At 56.9% G+C, this 22,251-nt stretch overlaps 1 long non-coding RNA gene across 3 annotated transcripts; it reads right to left on the minus strand.

Annotated features, from left to right (window-relative positions):
* Nucleotides 1–824: 824 nt before the first annotated feature.
* LOC120509779 lies at nucleotides 825–14,467 on the minus strand. 3 transcript variants are annotated; one of them, XR_005629338.1, is made up of 4 exons: nucleotides 14,297–14,467; nucleotides 10,223–10,282; nucleotides 8,509–8,553; nucleotides 825–1,641 (listed from the first exon to the last, which is right to left on the minus strand). It is a non-coding gene; the product is annotated as an uncharacterized LOC120509779 (long non-coding RNA). The 3 variants fall into 3 exon arrangements; XR_005629336.1 differs by lacking the exon at nucleotides 8,509–8,553; XR_005629337.1 differs by lacking the exon at nucleotides 825–1,641 and having other exon boundaries at nucleotides 7,554–8,553.
* Nucleotides 14,468–22,251: the final 7,784 nt, after the last annotated feature.

Genomic DNA, 22,251 nt, shown 5'->3' on the forward strand with positions numbered 1-22,251 from the left:
TCAGCCCCTCTGCCCCAGGCCCTGAGCCCCATCCCTGCAGTTACACGCTCCTGCTGAGGTGTCAGCAGTGCATGGTCAGCTGCAGGCTGCCAGCTCTGAGCCCAGACAATAAATAACTGCACCAGCTTCCACCCTCCGTGAGAAGGGAAGCTGCAGGAACTGGAAAATAGAGGTACTTCCAGAGCATCTCCTTCTCCTGAGTCCTTCATTCTGCTGGCAGCAGCTATCGGCCCTGTATCCAGCAGAACATCTCCCAAAAGGCAGCGTCTGCGCTGGCTCTGCAGTGATCTGGGGGTTGTTTTTCAGCACCAGATAAATGTGAGTGTTCAAATACAGCAAGGCAAACATTCCTTAAAATAATTAAGATGCTGACAAGAAAATGCAGCTTGATATTCAGAGCCCTCTCCTGTTGCAAATCCAATTGGATGCGTTGGGCTCAGCCTGTCCCAGCGCTCGTCTGTGCACATCCCTAAAGCCATCCATCCCCTCGCAGCTGACGGGAGAGGCTGAAGGGAACAGCAGGCGGGGTGCCTGCCTGGGGGCAGCAGAGGCAGCAGGCACACAGCAGATCCCGCTGGAAGAGGCAGCAATCCCATCCTTTCTGTCCCTGGCAGCCGGCTGGGATCCAGGGCCGGCTCCCGCTCGCTCCAGCGGCCGAGGGCGAGCCGCTGAGCGCGGCTGTGGTGCTGAGAACAGCTCCGGTGGCACCCCGAGGAACCTGCCGGGGACCGGAGGGCTCCTCTCGTCGCACAAACCCGAAATTCTGTCACTGCCTTTATTTTTAGCAGAGCAATTCACAGGCAGGGAGGGGGGGAGGAAGGGTTGGCTGAGTGTTTATCGCTCGCACATCACACAGGAAGCTGTTCACATTTTTATTAATTGACTAACAATATCCAGAGACTTACTCAGGCTGAGATGGAATCTGCTCAAATCCTTTCCAGTGAAATGTCACTTGAAATGAAAATGGCAGAGGAATTTTTAGAAAGGCCATCGCTGGGGGAGATTCTTGGAGAGAGAAGAACCTGCCTTCCCCCAAAACTCTGTCAGCCTCAGGGGCTTTTAAAGGTGACATGTAGTATATTAAAATACAGGGATTGATTAATGTGCTAATTGCAGGGGAGAATATAAAATACAATCGTGACTTCAAATACCTTGGAGAAAAGGAATGTTTGAACATCAGGCCCTGGCTGGTGCCAGTGACACGTTAATTGCCAAGTTTTCAACGTGAGGATTTCTGTGCTCCAAGGTAGTTGGAAACTCATCATTACTGGAATCTGATCAACAGGATTCCTCAGCTGCTCTGGAAAACAAATCTCAGCTGGTTTGGTGCCTGTGTGTTTCAGAATCAGAAAACTTAGGAACACAGCTAACTGAGCTTTTCCCCTGGTTTGTGATTGCAAAAATGTGTATGGTTCCATGGGAGAGATCCAGGTAATCTCTACATGCAGCTCCCGTTAAAAATGGAGAGGAGGAGGCAAGCGAGGGAAGGTAAAGTGTGTCAGGAGGGTGGGCAGCGAGGAGCCAGCTGGCACAGCCGCAGTGATGAGCAGGTGATTCCATCAGCGAGGGCAGGCAGAGTTCCCAGCTGCAGGAGGAGCTGCGGTGGCTGTATTAGTGCCAGGGAAGGAGCTCAGTCTGGGGCTGCAGGACATGAAACCGTGAATTAGGAGAGGAGGCTGGTGACAGGCAGAGCTCCTGAGCAGAGTGCAGGCTCGGGGAGAAAAAAGGAGAAAAAGGGAATGGAAGCATGAATGGGAGGCTGGGCTCTGTGCTGGGAACGGTGGGACACAGGGATGGGAGATGGGGGCTGTGCTGGGAACAGTGGGACAGAGGGATGGGAGATGTGCTCTGGGCTGGGAACAGTGGGACAGAGGGATGGGAGATGTGCTCTGGGCTGGGAACAGTGGGACAGAGGGATGGGAGATGTGCTCTGGGCTGGGAACAGTGGGACAGAGGGATGGGAGATGTGCTCTGGGCTGGGAACAGTGGGACAGAGGGATGGGAGATGTGCTCTGGGCTGGGAACAGTGGGACAGAGGGATGGGAGATGTGCTCTGGGCTGGGAACAGTGGGACAGAGGGATGGGAGATGTGCTCTGGGCTGGGAACAGTGGGACAGAGGGATGGGAGATGTGCTCTGGGCTGGGAACAGTGGGACAGAGGGATGGGAGATGTGCTCTGGGCTGGGAACAGTGGGACAGAGGGATGGGAGATGTGCTCTGGGCTGGGAACAGTGGGACAGAGGGATGGGAGATGTGCTCTGGGCTGGGAACAGTGGGACAGAGGGATGGGAGATGTGCTCTGGGCTGGGAACAGTGGGACAGAGGGATGGGAGATGTGCTCTGGGCTGGGAACAGTGGGACAGAGGGATGGGAGATGTGCTCTGGGCTGGGAACAGTGGGACAGAGGGATGGGAGATGTGCTCTGGGCTGGGAACAGTGGGACAGAGGGATGGGAGATGTGCTCTGGGCTGGGAACAGTGGGACAGAGGGATGGGAGATGTGCTCTGGGCTGGGAACAGTGGGACAGAGGGATGGGAGATGTGCTCTGGGCTGGGAACAGTGGGACAGAGGGATGGGAGATGTGCTCTGGGCTGGGAACAGTGGGACAGAGGGATGGGAGATGTGCTCTGGGCTGGGAACAGTGGGACAGAGGGATGGGAGATGTGCTCTGGGCTGGGAACAGTGGGACAGAGGGATGGGAGATGTGCTCTGGGCTGGGAACAGTGGGACAGAGGGATGGGAGATGTGCTCTGGGCTGGGAACAGTGGGACAGAGGGATGGGAGATGTGCTCTGGGCTGGGAACAGTGGGACAGAGGGATGGGAGATGTGCTCTGGGCTGGGAACAGTGGGACAGAGGGATGGGAGATGTGCTCTGGGCTGGGAACAGTGGGACAGAGGGATGGGAGATGTGCTCTGGGCTGGGAACAGTGGGACAGAGGGATGGGAGATGTGCTCTGGGCTGGGAACAGTGGGACAGAGGGATGGGAGATGTGCTCTGGGCTGGGAACAGTGGGACAGAGGGATGGGAGATGTGCTCTGGGCTGGGAACAGTGGGACAGAGGGATGGGAGATGTGCTCTGGGCTGGGAACAGTGGGACAGAGGGATGGGAGATGTGCTCTGGGCTGGGAACAGTGGGACAGAGGGATGGGAGATGTGCTCTGGGCTGGGAACAGTGGGACAGAGGGATGGGAGATGTGCTCTGGGCTGGGAACAGTGGGACAGAGGGATGGGAGATGTGCTCTGGGCTGGGAACAGTGGGACAGAGGGATGGGAGATGTGCTCTGGGCTGGGAACAGTGGGACAGAGGGATGGGAGATGTGCTCTGGGCTGGGAACAGTGGGACAGAGGGATGGGAGATGTGCTCTGGGCTGGGAACAGTGGGACAGAGGGATGGGAGATGTGCTCTGGGCTGGGAACAGTGGGACAGAGGGATGGGAGATGTGCTCTGGGCTGGGAACAGTGGGACAGAGGGATGGGAGATGTGCTCTGTGCTGGGAACAGTGGGACACTGCAGCACGGGGCACCCAGGCTGGGAGAGCATTCCAGCCACGCTGGGAGCACATCCTGCTCCTGGCTGCCTGCAGCAGCACCAGCAGAGTGCCCTGATCGCTGCAATCCAAAGGCTGCAGGGTTTATTGGCTGATTGCAGCTCAATGAGATTGAGGGATAAACGGGATCTGGGCTTAGCTGAGGTTTCTGAGCCGAAAAGAGCAAATCGGGATTAAACCACAAAACAGTTTAATGGGATAGACTGATCTGAGGAACTGGGCTCAGCAGCCCGCTGCAAGGCTCACACTGGGATGCTGAAGGGGCAATGGGAGCTGCCTCGCAGTCCAGAGCAGGGCAGAGGATCATGGAAAGGTTTGGGGTGGGAAACACCTTAAATCCCACCCGGTGCCACGCCTGCCGTGGCAGGGACACCTCCCACTGTCCCAGGCTGCTCCCAGTGTCCAGCCTGGCCCTGGGCACTGCCAGGGATCTGGGGGCAGCCACAGCTGCTCTGGGCACCCTGTGCCTGTGTCCCTGTGCCTTGGGGCAAGTGACTCAGGAAGGTGCAGCCTGTGAGGGGACACAGCTCCTCCCAGTGAGCCCAGAAGGTGTCCAGGAAAATCCCCACCTGCTTTAGGTACTCTGGTAAGATAGCCAAAATTAGGGTGACTAAGCACAGTTCTTGGGAACCTGAATCTAGAGAAAGCTTGAGATTGCTTCTCTTGAATGGTGCCTGAGTTGTTTAAAATTTGATTCCTTGTGCAGTAATGAAAGCCCTGCATTGGCAAGGGCTGAACCTGGGGGAAAACACCCTCCAGGAGGGGATGAGCAGGAGCCTAAGAGAGGGAGCAGGAGGACACGAGGACACGTCCCCAGTGAGGTTTCACCCTGAGGCCCAGCAGGCTCCGGGTGCAGTCTGGGCTGTGGAAGTGCAGCTGGGATGGGACAAGGAGCTCCAGAGCCTGCCAGGGTGCTGCTGAGCCCCGATTCCAGACTGAAGGGGAACACTGGAGCTCCTCCAGTGACCCAGCGTGGGCTGGGAGCTGCTCTGAAGCGTCCCCTGGCCTGACATCCAGCCCAGCCCTGCCACTGCCACGGCACAGCTTCAGGACGGGTGCCTTGACTCACGTCTTATGCAACCCCTCTCCTCCCCAGGAAGTGAGAAGGAACCGATTAAATCTGCCCACACAGCGTCTCTAATGCCTGAGCTGGAAGTGGTGGGAATTATGATGGATATATGGAGCCCTTCCCCAGGTTTTCAGGCAAATCAGGGGAAAGTTCCTTCAAAAAATGTACAGCTAATTATGGATTTTCCAGCTGCGATAATGTTCGAAGGTCTAAGTCTTTAATTAAATCCGAGGTTTACGAGTGAACATTCCTGGTAGGAGTCTGTAGGGAGTAGCCTTTGAATTGGTAAATCAGCTCCTGAATAAACCACTTGTCAAGCTGAAACGCTGCGTTCCCTGAGTTCTGTGCTAAGTTTAAACAAGAAAATAACTGAATTTCATGGAGATGAAAAATGGCAGTGCTGGGAACTGGAGATTTTCTCTCACCCTCAGGTGCAGTGTAGCTCCTGCAGAACGTTTTCTGTCTGTGCCACCCCATCAGCTGCTGCTGCTGCTGCTCCAGCAGTGGAATTGTTCATGCTCCATCAGCCCCTGCTCTCTGTGCTGCCCCAGCTGCCCCAGACACATCCACGGCCCCTGGCAGGGTGGGCAGCCCTGGCACAGGGTGCCCAGAGCAGCTGGGGCTGCCCCTGGATCCTGGCAGTGCCCCAGGCCAGGCTGGATGGAGCTTGGAGCAGCCTGGGAGGTGTCCCTGCCATGGCAGGGGTGGCCCTGGGTGGTGTTTGCAGTCTCTTCCAACCCAAACCATTCCATGATTCTTTAACAGTGTACTGGAGCATTTCAGGCACTTGAGACCCAGATGTGCCAGGACTGCCCACGTCCTCCCCCTGGCCTCCCTGATCCAGCCTGCAGCAGCACCAGAGCTCTGGGCTGGGCCTGGGGAAGCCATGGCATCTGTCTTCTAGCTCTTTTATATCTCTTTTATACCTATTTTATATCCTTTTACATCTGGTTTCTATCTGTTTTATATCTCTTGCTATCTGTTTTCTATCTCTTTTCTATCTCTTTTATTGTTTAATGCCTGAAACACTGACAAGTGTTCAGTTTGCAGTGTGTTCTGCACTGGCAGGCTGGCAGGCTGCCCGTCACCCCTGTGCCCTGGTGGCACTCAGGGGCTCAGAGCTGTTGGTTTATATCTGTTTTATGTCTCTTTCATATCTGTTGTCTGTTTTTCTATCTCTTTTATTGTTTAATGCCTGAAACACTGACAAGTGTTCAGTTTGCAGTGTGTTCTGCACTGGCAGGCTGGCAGGCTGCCCGTCACCCCTGTGCCCTGGTGGCACTCAGGGCTCAGAGCTGCAGAGCACGCTTTGGGCCGTGCTCCCTGAGCTTGGAGCCAGCTGCTCTCTGTCCTCTGTCCAGCAGGCCGTGTGTCCAGAGGGGCCCCCTGGCCAGCGGGGTTCTGTGCTCAGCCCTCTCCCCTCAGCCCTCTCCCCTCTTTGGCCCCCTGTCCCTCTGACTCCCCGTCCTTCTCCAAGTGTCCCAGTCCCAGCCCACCCTGGAACTCTGCTCCACGTCCCATGCAGGGAGCGTGGCTGCACTGGAGCGTGGAGTTATGGAAAGTTCAGCTCCCTCAGCACAGACTAATCCGAGCCCTGCTGTGTGAGCTCTCCCTGTAATCTGTGGGGGGAAATCAGAGTCTTTTAGGGCATGAGTCAGCTAATCTGTTTTAGTCTCTATTTTGGGAGGAGATGAAGCATGTCCTCAAATTTGCTGTTCTTCTCTGTTGACTTCAAAGGGAGCCCAACGTGACTTGCTGGAATGGAGGTGTCTGTGCAAGGCAAGTCTATCTTTGGGCAGATGGATCTCACAATGAAGAGGAAGGGTGACTTCATCCATCATCTGTGCATTCTTTTGAGGGATCCATTCAGTTTCAAGCTCTGCTACCTGGCTGAGGCGCTGCTCACTCCTTGTGTCCCTTTCTTTGCTCTGCTTCTTGCCAAGGACAGGATCTCGCCTGCCACTCCCAGGGATGCATGGACAAAGTGTGTGGTGGCCCTTCCCTGCCTCTGGAGCTCCCCTGCCTGCCCCTCTTCTCCTCTTAGGCAGAGTTTCCTGTGCTGCCAGGCTTCCCTCCGGCACCTCACACTGCCTCCTTGGCCGTCCCTTTCACCCCTGCCCTGCCCCACACCCCATCCGTGACTGAGAATTTCTCCCCACAGCCACATTAGGTTCTCTCACGGCCAAAGCCCCCCACCCCGACCCCCACGGACACCCCCATTCCTGCCCCATCCCCTCCAGGGTCCCTGAGCACAGGGAACTGTTCCTGCCACGCACTGAGGAGTTCCAGGGCTTGGCAGATCCACCTGCACCAGACTGCTCAGGACTTTGTCCAGTGAAGGTCTGAATTCCTCCAAGGATGGACATGCCAAGCCTGTCCTGGATTCTTCCAGTGCCCATCCCTTCCAAGGGATAAGGGATGCTCATTCCAGCATCCCTCATGAAAGTTAGATGGATAAAATGTTAAAAACTTAAATGTCGAAAGCAGTGCTTCATCCTCACCTTCCCTGAGTCAGTTCCAGAGGTTACACTGACCTTGAAGTCTTCTCCTTCCCTGGGATCTTCCTTTTCCTCAAGTGCCTCTTAGGGCAGATGCCTTCAGTGTGGGCTTTGGAGGATTTTCTCTCCCCTTCGAGAGAACTGGGCCTGCTCCAGCCGTGTGTGCTGGGCCCCAGAACTCCCAGCCCGGGGCTGGTCCCAGCAGGAAGGTGGGAATGGTGTCCCGGGCAAGGAATTGCTGGCTGGGCTGGAATTCCCAGATTAGCTGTGACTGTCCCCGTGTCCCTGGCAGTGCCAGGGCCAGGCTGGGCACTGGGGCTGGAGCAGCCTGGCGTGGTGGCAGGCTGGCAGAGGGCTGGAAGTTCCCGGTCCTTGGGGTCCCCTCCTCCCTGTCCCTGCATCCCTGGCAGTGCCAGGGCCAGGCTGGGCACTGGGGCTGGAGCAGCCTGGCGTGGTGGCAGGCTGGCAGAGGGCTGGAAGTTCCTGGTCCTTGGGGTCCCCTCCTCAGCCCTTCCCGGGCTCCCCAGCAGCCCCAGCTCTGCTCCCCCGTTCCCTGGGAGCTGCTCCAGCCCCTCGTGCCCTTCCCCACCCCTGCTGTGCTGCCGTTCCTGCAGGAGTCCGGCCAGCAGAGCTCTGCCCTCCCTGTCCCCTCCTGCTCCATCTGTCCGGCCCCATCTGTTCTGCTCCCCAGCCCTCTCAGACACAAACTGTGCTTTTTGTTCTGGCTCTGAGCAGCCAGAGCTCAGCCTGGCCTGGCTGGGGCTAACGGGCACCTTCATGAGGAAATCCAGTCAATAAACCATATTTTATACCATTTCTACAGAAATAAGAGTTGCTCTCATTGAACCCACACCACTGGGGGCCTGCATGAGCAAGAAGAGAAGCCTTGAATTTGTCCCAGACCTGGGCTCCCCAAATCCTCCCCAGGGTAACGAGTGACTGCCTCAGTTTAGACCATCTGATCATGCTGGAATTGCTGAAGTTATAATTATAAACCTCCAAAGTAAGAGCAATAACGTGCAACTGGAGCTCATTTTCAGACTTGGCTGAGAAAAGGCTGTAACCAGACTGAGCAAATTTAATTTAGGTAAATTAAGGGTTTAAATTTAGCCTGGTAACTAAAATCCCACAAATCACAAACCCTCACTCCCTGTTAATTGCATGAGCATCCTCTTATTATTTCTTGCTTTCTGACCAGTCAGAAAATCCTCATCCCAGTATTAGTCATGCCCTGGGTGTCTGGGAACTTGTAATATTTTACATTGTCTTTCTTTCTTTCTTCATGGGAAGGTTTTTTATTGCTTTACTATTAAAGTACAGTACAGGGCTATTTTGGGACAGAAACCTTTAAAATTAACTGAGTTTTTATACTTTGTAAAAATGAGACCTACCTGAGGAACTATTCAATGCTCATTCTTCAATTTAGTACTGAGTACCTGAAGCAGTAAAAGATTTTGCTCTTAATCATATTAATGAACTTGATTATTTTAGGAGCCCAGGCTGCCAAGCAGGTTATCTATTTCAGTCTGTAACTGCATCATAAATTAACGGAGCAATTAAAGCAAACGTGGAGCCAATAACAAATGTGTGAAGGGTTTCACAGCTGGGCAGGGGGAATGCTGTGAGAGCAGCAGGGCTCCAGGAAGGGGTTTGAGAGGAACCACGGTCCCCGTTGGTCATTCCCAGTGCAGGCACAAAGGAAACGGCATTTCCTTGCACAGAAGCTAGGACTGTGAGATGTTTTCTGCATGGACTGTTTATTTTATTCCCTGTTGAAGGGGTAATGACTTTAAACTGAAAGAGGGAAGGTTTAGATGGGATATTGGGAAGGAATTCCTCTTGTGAGGCCCTGGCAGAGTCCCACATTTGCTGTGGCTGCCCCTGCATCCCTGGCAGTGCCCAGGCCAGGCTGGACACTGGGGCTGGAGCACCCGGGACAGTGGGAGGTGTCCCTGCCATGGCAGGGTGGCACTGGGGGGGATTTGAGGTCCTTCCCACCAAGACCACTCCATGATTCCATACTTATGGGGTACGTATCCCAAATGCAGATTAACTCCAGAGAAATACAACAATAAAATCAGTATTTATGCCTTGTGTATGGGATACGTATCCCAGAAATGTTTCACCTTTTGGATGCAGATTAACTCCAGAGAAATGCAACAATAAAATCAGTATTTATGCCTTGTGGCTGTAGAAATCCCAGCCAGCAGCAGAGTGCTGAGCACCCCGAGGGGAGGAGGAGGGTTTTGTTATTCAGTTGTCCACCAAAGCCTGGCACAAGGAGCAGCTCTGGGCTGGGCACAGCCACCTCTCCAGGGGCTTGGGCTGTTCAGAAGTGCTGGGACGTTTGGCTTCAGCACCAAAGCAGCCTTTAGGGAGCAGCTTCCTCTGCAATTCCCACTGTGGGAGCCACTGGGAGCTCCTAATTATTGCAACAGGGAATGGCTGGCTTGGGAGGGACCTCAGAGCGGGCCCAGTGCCACCCTGCCATGGCAGGGACACTGCCACTGTGCCAGGCTGCTCCGGCCCCGGTGGGGAATGGGAATGGGAATGGGAATGGGAATGGGGAATGGGAATGGGAATGGGGAATGGGAATGGGAATGGGGAATGGGAATGGGAATGGGAATGGGAATGGGAATGGGAATGGGGATGGGAATGGGAATGGGAATGGGAATGGGAATGGGGAATGGGAATGGGGAATGGGAATGGGAATGGGAATGCTCCCATGGCAGGTTTCCTCCTCACAGCCCCTGCTTCCCTGGAGCTCTGCCTGAGCCCAGAGCCAGCCGGGCTGGGGGCAGTGATCCCCAGCCCTCAGCCATCATGTTCTGAACCATTCCTGCCCATCCTGTGCCTCAGATGGATCCCAGAGTTTGCAATTGGGAATGGGAATGGGAATGGGAATGCTCCCATGGCAGGTTTCCTCCTCACAGCCCCTGCTTCCCTGGAGCTCTGCCTGAGCCCAGAGCCAGCCGGGCTGGGGGCAGTGATCCCCAGCCCTCAGCCATCATGTTCTGAACCATTCCTGCCCATCCTGTGCCTCAGATGGATCCCAGAGTTTGCCAGCCCAGCTGTGAGCTGCCCAGGAAGAGCTCAGTTACTCACCCGTGCCACTGAGAGCTGGTGAAGGCTCCTGGCACTCCATGCTGGGCTGCCAGCCTCGAGCTGAAGGGTGATAAAAGAAAGATGAGAGGAAACGAAATGTGAGATGATTGATAAAAATATAATTCCGCTGATAATTCCATCTGGCAGACTAATAACTCGCTGGTAATGTTTTTTTTATAATAATACCTCCTGCTTACATAACAGCTCCTATATGTGGCTTCTAAAGTCGTTTGTAAGTATTAATTAAAGCCCAAAGCAGCCGTGTGAGGCAGATGGGAATTCACATCCCCTCTCGCTGTCTCCACTCCCGCATTCCACAGGCAGGGAGCTTGGCAGGGCTGGCTGCAGGCCAGATGCAGCCTGCTGTGACCAGAGCAGCCCCTGTCCCCTGTCCCCCTGGGCAGGAGCAGGAGAGGGTTTGGGATCTCCTGCCAGCCCTGCTCCCTGCAGGAATCAGATCCAGGAGAGGGTTTGGGATCTCCTGCCAGCCCTGCTCCCTGCAGGAATCAGATCCAGGAGAGGGTTTGGGATCTCCTGCCAGCCCTGCTCCCTGCAGGAATCAGATCCAGGAGAGGGTTTGGGATCTCCTGCCAGCCCTGCTCCCTGCAGGAATCAGATCCAGGAGAGGGTTTGGGATCTCCTGCCAGCCCTGCTCCCTGCAGGAATCAGATCCAGGAGAGGGTTTGGGATCTCCTGCCAGCCCTGCTCCCTGCAGGAATCAGATCCAGGAGAGGGTTTGGGATCTCCTGCCAGCCCTGCTCCCTGCAGGAATCAGATCCAGGAGAGGGTTTGGGATCTCCTGCCAGCCCTGCTCCCTGTGGGAATCACATCCCGAGGGAGGATTTGGGACCCTCCTGCCAGCACTGCTCCCTGTGGGAATCAGATCCAGAGGGAGGGTTTGGGATCCTGGCCATGGTCTAACAAAGAAAAGCTCCCCCGTGGGTTTCAGGGTGCAGAAGCACAACTCCCAAGCTGAAGCAGAGCAGGCACACAAGGTGACCAGCTGTCCTGCCAGCACGTGGCTGTCCCTCCTGGATGGCCCTGAGCTCCCACAGGGGCACTGGGCTCAGGCAGCGGAGCCTCAGGAGCATCCACAGCCCCTGAGCTGGCTAAACTGGGCCCTAAACTGGGCCCTAAACTGGGTGCTTCCCTTTGCTGGGCTCCTTTTACCCCACCTGAGCAAATCAGGCGTGTGTGGGACACAGACACGGAGCCCGTGTGCAGCACAGAACTTCATCTCCAGATTTAAAATCAATTTTGCCATTGCCCTGGGCAGGTGCTGCTGCTGAGCCAAATGGTCCCAGTGACTCCTTGAGGGCTCTTTTCAGCTGCACAGACAAAATGCAGCCCCAGTTGAGAGGGGTCCCCCAGTGACCCACAGAGGTCCTGGTTTGCACCCCTAAAGCCAGGCCCAGATTTGCAGCCCTAAAGCCAGGCCCAGATCCCAGCTTTGTCCATGCCCACCTCAGCCCATTCCCTGCCGAGTCACCTTGGCTGTGCTGCCCCAACCTTTCTGTGCACAGCTCCCTTCGATGCAGAAACCCATCTGAAATGGGGATTGATTCAAAAAGTGCATTTCATTTCTCTCCTGCCCGTTCCAGTCCCAGGCTGGCACTGCACACATCTCTGTCAGAGCTGTCAGCAGGAACCTGAGATGGAGACTTGTGTCTGGGAGATCCTTCTGAGTATGGGGGTGTGAACCCGCACCTGGCAGGTGTCAGACATCCATCCTCATCCCCTGGGCTGCCTCAGAGTCCATCATCCATCCATCATCCATCCATCCATCCATCCATCCATCCATCCATCCATTCCCATCCCCTGGGCTGCCCCAGGGTCCCTAAGCTCAGCTCCCTTGGCCACCAGGCTCAGGTGACTGCACATCCATCCCACTGCTGCTCCCACTCCACATTTTACAGGAATAAAGTAACTCCTGGGAGCCTTGGGCAGCTTCAGCCAGGGGGCCACGAAGATGAGGAAGAGTCCAGGGGGAACCACGTGAGGGATGGCTGAGGGCACGTGGGACATTCAGAGCAGAGAAGACTGAGGGCAGAGCTCAGCAGGGACAGCTCTGACCTCTGGGACAGGGACAGGGACAGGGACAGGGACAGGGACAGGGACAGGAACGCTGGGGCTGGGCCAGGGCAGGTCAGGCTGAGAGCAGGAAAGGCTCTTCCCCAGAGGGTGCTGGCACTGCCCAGGGAATGGGCACGGCCCCGAGGCTGCCAGAGCTCCAGGAGCGTTGGGACTCTGCTCCAGGGATGGCCAGGGTGGGATTTTGGGGTCTGGGCAGGGACAGGAGCTGCACTGGGTGATCCCTGTGGGTCCCTCCCAGCTGAGGATTTTCTATAATTTTATAACCCAAATGTTGTGAATGTCCCAAGCATGGGAAGGATTTTGTAGAGTCTCCTCATGAGAGCCCTGGGAGGTATCAGGGGACCCAGTTCAGAGCTGCAGCTCTGCAGGACCTCAGACCTCCCTGGTCTCCCCGGCGCTGCCCCCTGCTCACCCCCTGTCCATCCCCACCTGCCTGGGCTGACACTCTCCCATCTCCCAGACAATTCTTTATGTCAGAAGTTGCCCTTCCCACCCCCATCTCCTTCCCAGCCCCTTTTCCCTCTGTTGCCCTTTCCCTGCTGGGTTCCCATTCCCTGACGTGCCCACGAAGTGCCAGCCCCAGCCTGAGCTCTGTGGCAGCTCTGAGTCACTGCTCCTGGCTCAGCACAGATCCTGCACCACGTCACTCCTGGACTCAGCTACAGCGGGAATCGCAGGAGCCGTGTCCCCTCAGGTGGATTTTCCAGCTGCCATTTTTGGCCATGGGATCCCCAGGATGTGCCTGTGGAAATCAGCTCTGGTGGCCCGAGTGCTGTGGGCGTGTGGGACTCCTCAGCAATCCTCAGCAGGGTTTCTGTGCCTTGCCTTGCCTGAGCTGCTTGTCATCCACCCTGCTCAGATTTTAGAAGCTCCTTTGAAAATCCCTGTGACCCGAATTTGGGGTTTTCTGTAGCAGAACAAAGCCCAGGTCAGGAAGGGGCTGGAATCCCTGGATTGGGAAGGAGCAGTCCCTGCAGTGGAGCTGAGCCAAAGGGTCACAATGGCCAAGGGGCAGGCAGGGCAGGCAGGGGCCAGGGCAGCTGCAGAGCACAGGGGATGTGCCCTTCGGAGAGCCCCAGCATGGCTGGGTGGGAAGGGACCCCAAAGCCCACCCAGTGCCACTCTGCCATGGCAGGGACTCCTCCCACTATCCCAGGGTGCCCCAGCCCAGTGTCCAACCTGGCTTGGGCACTGCCAGGGATGCAGGGGCAGCCACAGCAAATCTGGGAATTCCAGCCCAGCCCCTGCCCACCCTCCCAGGGAACTCACAGAACTCAACTCATAGAATCACACAATCACAGGATCACAAAACTCACAGAACTCAACTCATAGAACTCATAGAATCATAGAATCACAAAATCACAGAAATCACAGAAATCACGGAACCACAGAACTCACAGAATCACAGAATGACCAGGTTGGAAGAGACCTTCAAGATCATCGAGTCCAGCCCAGCCCAACACCTGAGCTAAACCCTGGCCCCCCGTGCCACATCCAGGCTTTGTTAAACACCCCCAGGGATGGGGACTGCACCACCTCCCAGGGCAGAACATTCCAGAACTTTATCCCCCTTACTGGAAAAGCTCTTTCCTAAAACCCAGCCTGAATTTCCCCTGGCCCAGCTGCAGGCTGTGTGCTCTGGGTGTGTCAGTGCCTGCAGCCAGAGCCCAGCCCAGCTGAGCACAGGCACCTTCCAGGAGCTCTGGGGTCCCTCCCAGCCCAAGCCATGCCGTGGCTCTCCACTTTTGGAGTGTGAGGATCTGTGACAATGCACAGCACACACAGGGGTTCTGCACGGAGCACAAAGGCTCTGAACACCTCTGGGGAGTCACAGCCCCAGCCTGGCCCTTCCAGGGAAGGGTAACTCAGCAGCAGCCAGCTCCATGAGTCAGCTCCTCGTGTCAGATGGCTCCGGGGCCTGCCTTGGCCCTGGCATTCCGTGGAAATGGGAATGTGCTCCCTGTTTTCCATGAACTTAACCATGACAAAGGGGAAGTGAAACCTGGCAGTCACCAACCGTTCCAGGCTCGGCTCAGGCAGGACCTGACACCTGGAAAGCAGCCCAGCACTTCACGGAGCACACAGAGAACCAGCAAACCTCACCCACCACTCACTGCCGAGTGCAGGGAGAGCTGCAGGCACCAGCAGAAAGTGCCCAGTCACCCCCTCTGATGTCACTGCCTCACAGCCTTGCACCACGGGAAGGTCACAGCCGTGCCAGCAAAATGTGACCTCATTTCATCTCCTGCAAAACAGGCATGTGTCTTCCTTGGAAATCCTCGAGCTTCCAGTGCTTCCCGGGCTTTACAGCTTTTACTACCAGTGTTTGAAGGTGAAGTCTGAAAAAAGGGGAAGAAAAAGAAGAAAATGCCATGTGGAGGTTAAAATAGAAAATATTTAAATGTTCTGTACCAGAAGGGCTTGTTTCAGAGCTAAGAGTAAATAGTCATGAGCATATTCAGACCCTGAGGACACTGGGATTACACCTTAGACAAAGCAGGAAATTCAGGAAATGGGTATTTCCTGAGAAATCCACTTCACTTCTTCCACTGGGAAAAGAGGAAAGGAGCATTTGCACCAGTCAGTCCCCGAGGAAACACAGCTGTGCACAGCACCAAGGTCTGTGTGAGTGAAGGCAGAGGCAGGGCAGGCCCACCCCGGTGGTCAGGGCAGGAATGGGTGTTGGGCATCATCCAGCCCAGTTCCAAGCCCCCATCCCCGCTGGGTGGGGCATTTTCACCCCACGGAAACCACTTCTTCACATTACTGAATTCATCTCACTGTTCCTCTGCACCAGGGCATCAGAAAACCTTCCTGGTTCAGCCCAGAGCAGCTGGGGCTGCCCTGGATCCCTGGCAGTGCCCAGGCCAGGCTGGACACTGGGGCTGGAGCACCTGGCACAGTGGGAGGTGTCCCTGCCACGGCAGGGTGGCACTGGGTGGGCTTTGGGGTCCCTCCACCCCAAACCTTTCCAGGAGTCCCTCCCAAAGCTGTCTCCTGGGAGGAGTCTGGAGCCTCAGCCAGCAGGGCTGGATGACCCAGGGCTCTGAGCACTCAGCTGATTCCCTCTCCAGAGCTGGCAGGGCGTGGAGTGAGGATGTTCAGCCGGGTCCTTTCAGGAGTGAGGATGTTCAGCCGGGTCCTTTCAGGAGTGAGGATGCTCAGCTGGGTCCTTTCAGGAGTGAGGATGTTCAGCCAGGTCCTTTCTCCTCCTGGAGTGAGGCTGTTCCACCAGGTCCTTCCCTTTGTGGAGTGAGGATGTGCCACCAGGTCCTTTCTCCTCCTGGACTGAAGATGTCCAACCAGGTCCTTTCCCTTCCTGGAGTGAGGATGTTCAGCCAGGTCCTTTACTGGAGTGAGGATGTCCAACCAGGTCCTTTCCCCTCAGGAGTGAGGATGTCCAACCAGGTCCTTTCATTTCCTGGAGTGAGGATGTTCAGCTGGGTCCTTTCAGGAGTGAGGATGTGCCACCAGGTCCTTTCCCTTCCTGGAGTGAGGATGTCCAACCAGGTCCTTTCCCATCAGGAGTGAGGATGTTCAGCCAGGTCCTTTACTGGAGTGAGGATGTCCAACCAGGTCCTTTCCCCTCAGGAGTGAGGATGTTCAGCCAGGTCCTTTCCCCCCAGAGGCCAAGGCAGATCCAGGCATGGGACACTCCTGATTTCCTCACAGAGCCCGGGGTGGGCTCTGCCCTGCAGGTCCCAGGGCTGGGCAGCCAGCATGGCACTGGGGTGAAATCCCTGCAGGGAGAGCTGCATCCCAGGGGCCATTCCCAGAGCTCCGTGGGAGCTGGCTGGATGTGCCCAGACCCTGCTCCCCCCAGCTCCCAGCCCGTCCTGGCACTGGGGATGCAGAGGAGCAGAGGGAAGGGCAGGGCCCGGCCAGGATTCCCTGGATCAGGAGCTGGGATGCAGCCAGAGCGTGGGAGAGACACGGCTCAGGGCTTCCAGAGGATTTCCCAGCTCAAATAAAGCCTCTGTGTGGCACAGAGGGACTGCCTAACCCAGATTCTGGGAATCACAGCAGCCAGGGCTGAGGGCTAGCACTGCTCCCCGACCTGAAAGCAGAAATCATTTCAAAAATGGGAAATAAAATTCTTTTCTTTGTATGCAGACCCAGAGGTCTGGGGAGTCACCTTTGTGTTACCTGAATGCTTTGGGTCCACAGCTCTGACTGAATCCTCATTTCTGGGCATTTTCCCTGTCTGCAAGGTAGGAAAATTGTTGTTTTTTCACCCAAATTTGGTGATTTTTTTCCTCGGAGGAGGTTTAAAGGGCCAGCACTAAAAAGGTGATCAAGCTTTGGCAGTGTCTCCTCTCAGGAGCACCACTTTTCATTTTTATTTATCTACTGCCCCAGAATTCCTTGAAGCAGACTCAGCTCCTTCTCCTGTTTATTTTTAGTTGTGAACTGGAGCAGGGAAGGAGGAATCAGCGTGAGCTGAGCCTGCATCTGTCATTCCTGGCTGTCACCTCACGCCAGCCCCGTGCCTGCCCCCTGCCCGCACCCAGCAGCACCCCCAGCGAGCCCATGCTGCTCTGCTCAGGGCACGAGGGGCTCACAGGAGGAGCCCCCAGACCCCCACAGCTCAGCAGGCTCCAGCACTGCCCTTGCACCAGCACCGGGCTCTCCTGCCAGGGTTCCTGCAGAGACACCCGGTGCTTCGTGCTAATTCTGTTTACCTGTGCTTGGCAGGGCCAGGCCCTGCTCTGTCCCTCTGGGGTGACCCAGGAGTGCCCCCAAATCCCTGTGACCCCAGAGTCCCCTGGGGCCACCCAGCAGAGCCCTGGGCACACAGCAGGGGGACAGGAGCGTTCCCTTCATCTCCTGGAGAATTCAGCAGGGCTTGGAGCTCCAGAGAGGAGAGTCCTGGAGGGCACCTGGGGAAAACCTGTCCTGGGCCATGGCCCAGGAGGGGCTGGAGGAGCTGGGAAGGGGCGGGACAGGGGCAGTGGTGGCCTGGGCTGTGATGGGAGAAGAACTGGACTCGATGGTCCTGGAAGGGCTTTTCCAATCAAACAATTCTGGGATTCTGTGTTTGTGCACCCAGTGAAGTGGCCTGGGATGCTGCAGAGGTTGCAGTTAATTCCATGCAGTCAATCCCATGCAGTTATCAATTCCCTGCAGTTAATCAATGCCATGCAGTTGTCAATTCCCTGCAGTTAATCAATGCCATGCAGTTGTCAATTCCCTGCAGTTAATCAATGCCATGCAGTTAATTGCAGCCCCCTGCAGCCCCGGGTGCTTTGCTGTAACCATGCCCCCTCAGCTCCCCCTCGCTGTGATCAGCAGCAGGGAACACACACCTGGCCAGCCCTGCTCTGAAGTGCATTGATCCAGCAGCTTTTCATTTGGGAGAGTTATTTGCCTCCTTGACCAGCTCATTGCTCCTTGTCAGGAAAGCTTCCAAGAAGGTGGAGAGCGCTCTCCAGAATCGTTAATCAGAGCAGCAGGGAGATTTACAAACTCTGCTCTCCGTGCAATAAACCCGCCGGGCTCCCAGGGCAGCTCGGTGCCATCCATCCCTCCTCAAACGAGCCGGCTGCAAGGCAGGCAGCGCACCCGGCCAGCCCTGGCTCACTGCTGTGGCTGCAGCCCGACCCAGCTCCAGGAGCCAGCATGAAGCGAGAGCAGCCCTGCTTGTCAGCATTAATTACCTTAGCAAAACTCCCTGCTAGTGATGCCAAAGGCTGGGAGTGCAGGGACACTCATGGAACTCCTAAATGAGCTGCTTTGGTGTGTGATTAGGAACACTCTGAGCTCTAGTGTGGGGTGGGAATGAACACAAATTGAATCTCTTCTGCAGCCCCTTCCCAGCTCCCTCAGGGATTCTGCAGCCCCTTCCCGGCTCCCTCAGGGATTCTGCAGCCCCTTCCCGGCTCCCTCAGGGATTCTGCAGCCCCTTCCCGGCTCCCTCAGGGATTCTGCAGCCCCTTCCCAGCTCCCTCAGGGATTCTCCAGCCCCTCCCCAGCACTGGAGGTGCCCGGCAGTGCCAGCACAGGGGACGAGGGCACTGCCCTGGCCCTGCTGGCACAGCCCAGGTGCCCGTGGCTCTTGCCCGGCGCTGTCACGGCCCCAGGCCCTCTCCCGGGATGCTCCCACGGATGCTGTGCCAGCCTGCAGGACCGGGCTCGCCCGCTCCCGTCCCGGCAGCGCTCCCAGCCCGTCCCAGTCCAGCCTCAGTTCCCAGTAATGCCCGTGGGCACCGGGACTGGGAACGGGCTGGCTGCCCGGGCAGGAGGGGCAGGGAGGGCACAAAGCCACCTGGGGGCTTTTTCCTGTCCCGGGGCGAGGAAAGGGCTCCTCCCTGCCCGGCCAGCTCAGCCCCCGTGCCCTGTCCCTGCCGGGGCCGACTGCCATGGCTCATTAAGGGTTGGTTGATCTGAGGGCAGGGCTGGGTTTGCGCCTCGTCCGGGCGTGTCCTGCACACCTCATTGTCCCCACACACCTCAGTGTCACACCTGTGCCATCCCAGCACACCTCACTGTCCCCACACACCTCATTGTCCCTGCACAACTCATTGTCCCCAAAAAACTCTTTTCCTGCAGCCCCCGTGCCCTGTCCCTGCCGGGGCTGACTGCCACGGCTCATTAAGGGTTGGTTGATTGATCTGAGGGCAGGGCTGGGTTTGCGCCTCGTCCGGGCGTGTCCTGCACACCTCATTGTCCCCACACACCTCAGTGTCCCCACACACCTCAGTGTCCCCAAAAAACTCTTCCATCCTGACACACCTCACTGTTCCCGCACACCTCATTGTCCCCACACACCTCATTGTCCCCACACACCTCAGTGTCACACCTGTGCCATCCCAGCACACCTCACTGTCCCCACACACCTCATTGTCCCTGCACAACTCATTGTCCCCAAAAAACTCTTTTCCTGACACACCTCGTTGTTCCCCACACACCAGATTGTCACCTGTGCCATCCCCACACACCTCATTGTCCCCACACACCTCAGTGTCACACCTGTGCCATCCCAGCACACCTCAGTGTCCCCAACACACCTCATTGTCCCCACACACCTGTGCCGTCCCTGTACACCTCATTGTTCCCAACAAACTCTGCCATCCTGACACACCTCATTGTTCCCAAAGCACCTGTACCACCCCAACACATCTCACTGTCCCCAATGCACCTGGGCCATTCCAACTCACCTGTGCCATCCTGACATGCCTTGTTGTCCCCAAAACACCTCTGCCATCCCAGCACACCTCAGTGTCCCCAGCACACCTGGGCCACCCCAGCACTCCCCACCTTCTCTGCTGGTAGCCCTGAGGGCCCCTGAACCCCTGCCTGTCCCAAAATCCCTATCCCAAAAGCCTTGGCCCCAAAAGCCCTGCCCTGCCAGGTCCCTGTCCCAAAGCCCTGTCCCAAAACCCCTGTCCCAAATCCCTGTCCCAAATCCCTTTCCCAAAGCCCTGTCCCAAAGCCCTGTCCCAATGCCCTGTCCCAAAGCCCTGTCCCAAAACCCCTGTCCCAAAGCCCTGTCCCAAATCCCTGTCCCAAATCCCTTTCCCAAAGCCCTGTCCCAAAACCCCTGTCCCAAAGCCCTGTCCCAAAGCCCTGCCCTGCCAGGTCCCTGCCCAGGGGCCGAGCAGGACGAGCCAGGGAGGGCACACAGCCCTGGTGGTTTGCATCCACCCTGGGCTTTGGGGTGCCTGCAGCTAATCAGGAGCCTAACGATGCCCGGGGCTCGTTGGGGAGCTTCAGCTGAAAACAAAAAAATTAAAGTTCAGTGGTTTGCTCCGGGCTTTTTTCTAAATAAAGCAGTCCAGTGATTTGGCTTAAAACATGGTTTATTTAAAAATACGCACAATTTGTTTAGAGGTGATTAAAACCAGCGTGAGATAAATGAAGAAAGACCTATTTGGGGCTCAATGAATCATTTCATTCAATCTGAAAGACATGGAAATGTCTGCAGCTTCCCAGCCACTCCACCAAGGCACACAAGCTCTTGGGCTAAAAGCAGTTTCAGAAATAAGTTGAGAAAATGGTCCATTCCAGTCTCTGACTTTGCTGGAGCCAAATCCTGGCTCCTGGAGCCCTGGCCTGGGTCTGTGCTCACCTGGGCTGGGTTCATCCTGCTGCCCTGACTGCTGAGTGCACAGCCACACAAAACCCCTGGGCTGGGGCTGGGGGCAGCAGGACCCCTCTGCTCTCTGTGTGCTGCCAGAGCTGCCAGAACCAGCCCTGCCCTCCCCTGGGCTGGGGCTGGGGGCAGCAGGACCCTCTCTGCCCCCCGTGTGCTGCCAGAGCTGCCAGAACCAGCCCTCCCCTGGGCTGGGGCTGGGGGCAGCAGGACCCCCTCTGCCCCCCGTGTGCTGCCAGAACCACCAGAACCAGCCCTGCCCTCCCTGGGCTGGGGTTTGGTACGGGGGCAGCAGGGTGAGCTCTGACTGCTGCCTGCCCTGGGAGCGCTGCTCTGCCAATGGAACTCAGACTGTAAGGAATTTGGAAACCTTAGAGGAGCTGAGATTTTAGTCAGAGGTAAGCTTTACTGGAGTTCATTAAAATAAATAGTGACCATTCCTGTTCTCAGTGCCGCTCCAGAACTGCAGGCAGCTGCCACTTCTCAGGGGATCTGCCCCAAAATCAGCGGCTTGGGGTGAAAAGCAAGGATGCAGGAGGAGGGATCGGTGACCTGGGGGGCAGGGAGAGCTGTGCTGGCCAGCAGAGCTCCCGGAGGATGTGGAGATGAGCAGCAGCCTCAACCAGGGGGGGAAAACCACCCCCCTGACCTGGCCTGGGCTCTGAAACTCCAGCCTGGTGGCCAGGCATCCAAAACAAGGAGCCCTCTTTAGGCGTTCCTAGAACCTAAAAATGAGTTCCACAGAGCCTCAGGTGCTGCTGGATCTGCTGAGGCTGCCCCACAGCCCGAGGAAAACCCTCTCTGGAGAGGGATCCTCCCTGGAAAACCCCCCTGGAGAAGGATCACATGGAAAACCCTCCCTCAAGCAGCATCCCCCCTGGAAAATCTCCCCTGGAGAAGGATCCCCATGGAAAATTCCCCCTGGAAAATGCCCCCTGGAGCAGGCTCCCCTGCCCTTGCAGCACCCTGGCCCTGCCCAGCCCCGGGCCAGCTCTCCAGGGGCTGCTGAGCCTCTGGAGCATCCCCTGCAGCAGCGGGAGCAGCACGGGCAGCGCTGGCCCGGGGTTTCCATGGCAATGCCGAGCTCTGCTCTTCTGGAAGTTTTCCTGGCACGGGAGGATGGAGCAGGAGAGGGAGGGCAGGGAGGTGAGATCCACGCTCCAGAGGGGTGGATGGGATCTTGGGAATTGGGAATTGCTGGCTGGGAGGGTGGGCAGGGGCTGGGCTGGGATTCCCAGAGCAGCTGGGGCTGATCCCTGGCAGTGCCCAGGCCAGGCTGGGATGGGGCTGGAGCAGCCTGGGGCAGTGGGAGCTGTTCCTGCCCACGGGTGGGGTTTAAGGTCCCTTCCAGCCCAAACCACCCTGGGATTCTCTGACCCAGCATCCCTGGGCTCCCTGAGCCCATCCCAGCAGGAATCACTGCTGCCACCCCAACCCCTGGGGAGCCCATGGCCAGCTCCCAGGCTGGGAATGCTCCTTCCCTCTGCATCCCGGGACTGGCAGAGGGAGCTCCGGGCTCTGGGGCTGCCTCTGCTGCGGCTTTGGCGGGGGTGGCACAAAGGAGATGGATTGGGAAGGTGGGAAGGGAATTCCAGGGCTGGGTGCAGCACCCAAAGAGCAGCTGCTGAGCCCTGGGTGCTGCAGGGCCCCTTTGGGTGCCCTCCCCTGCCCCTCGTGCCACGGGGGGAATCAGCAGCACTTCCCTGTAAAGTACCTTTAAAATGAAATTAAATACCTTTAAAATGAAATAAAATTCCTTTAAAATTCCATCGGCCGCTCCAGCCCCTCTGCAGAGCACAGCTGGCAGGGGCAGGGATTCCATGGGACGCTGCTCCGTGAGGGG

The sequence above is a fragment of the Passer montanus genome, unplaced genomic scaffold, assembly GCF_014805655.1.
Source record: "Passer montanus isolate IOZ18808 unplaced genomic scaffold, ASM1480565v1 scaffold109, whole genome shotgun sequence".
Taxonomy (NCBI): domain Eukaryota; kingdom Metazoa; phylum Chordata; class Aves; order Passeriformes; family Passeridae; genus Passer; species Passer montanus.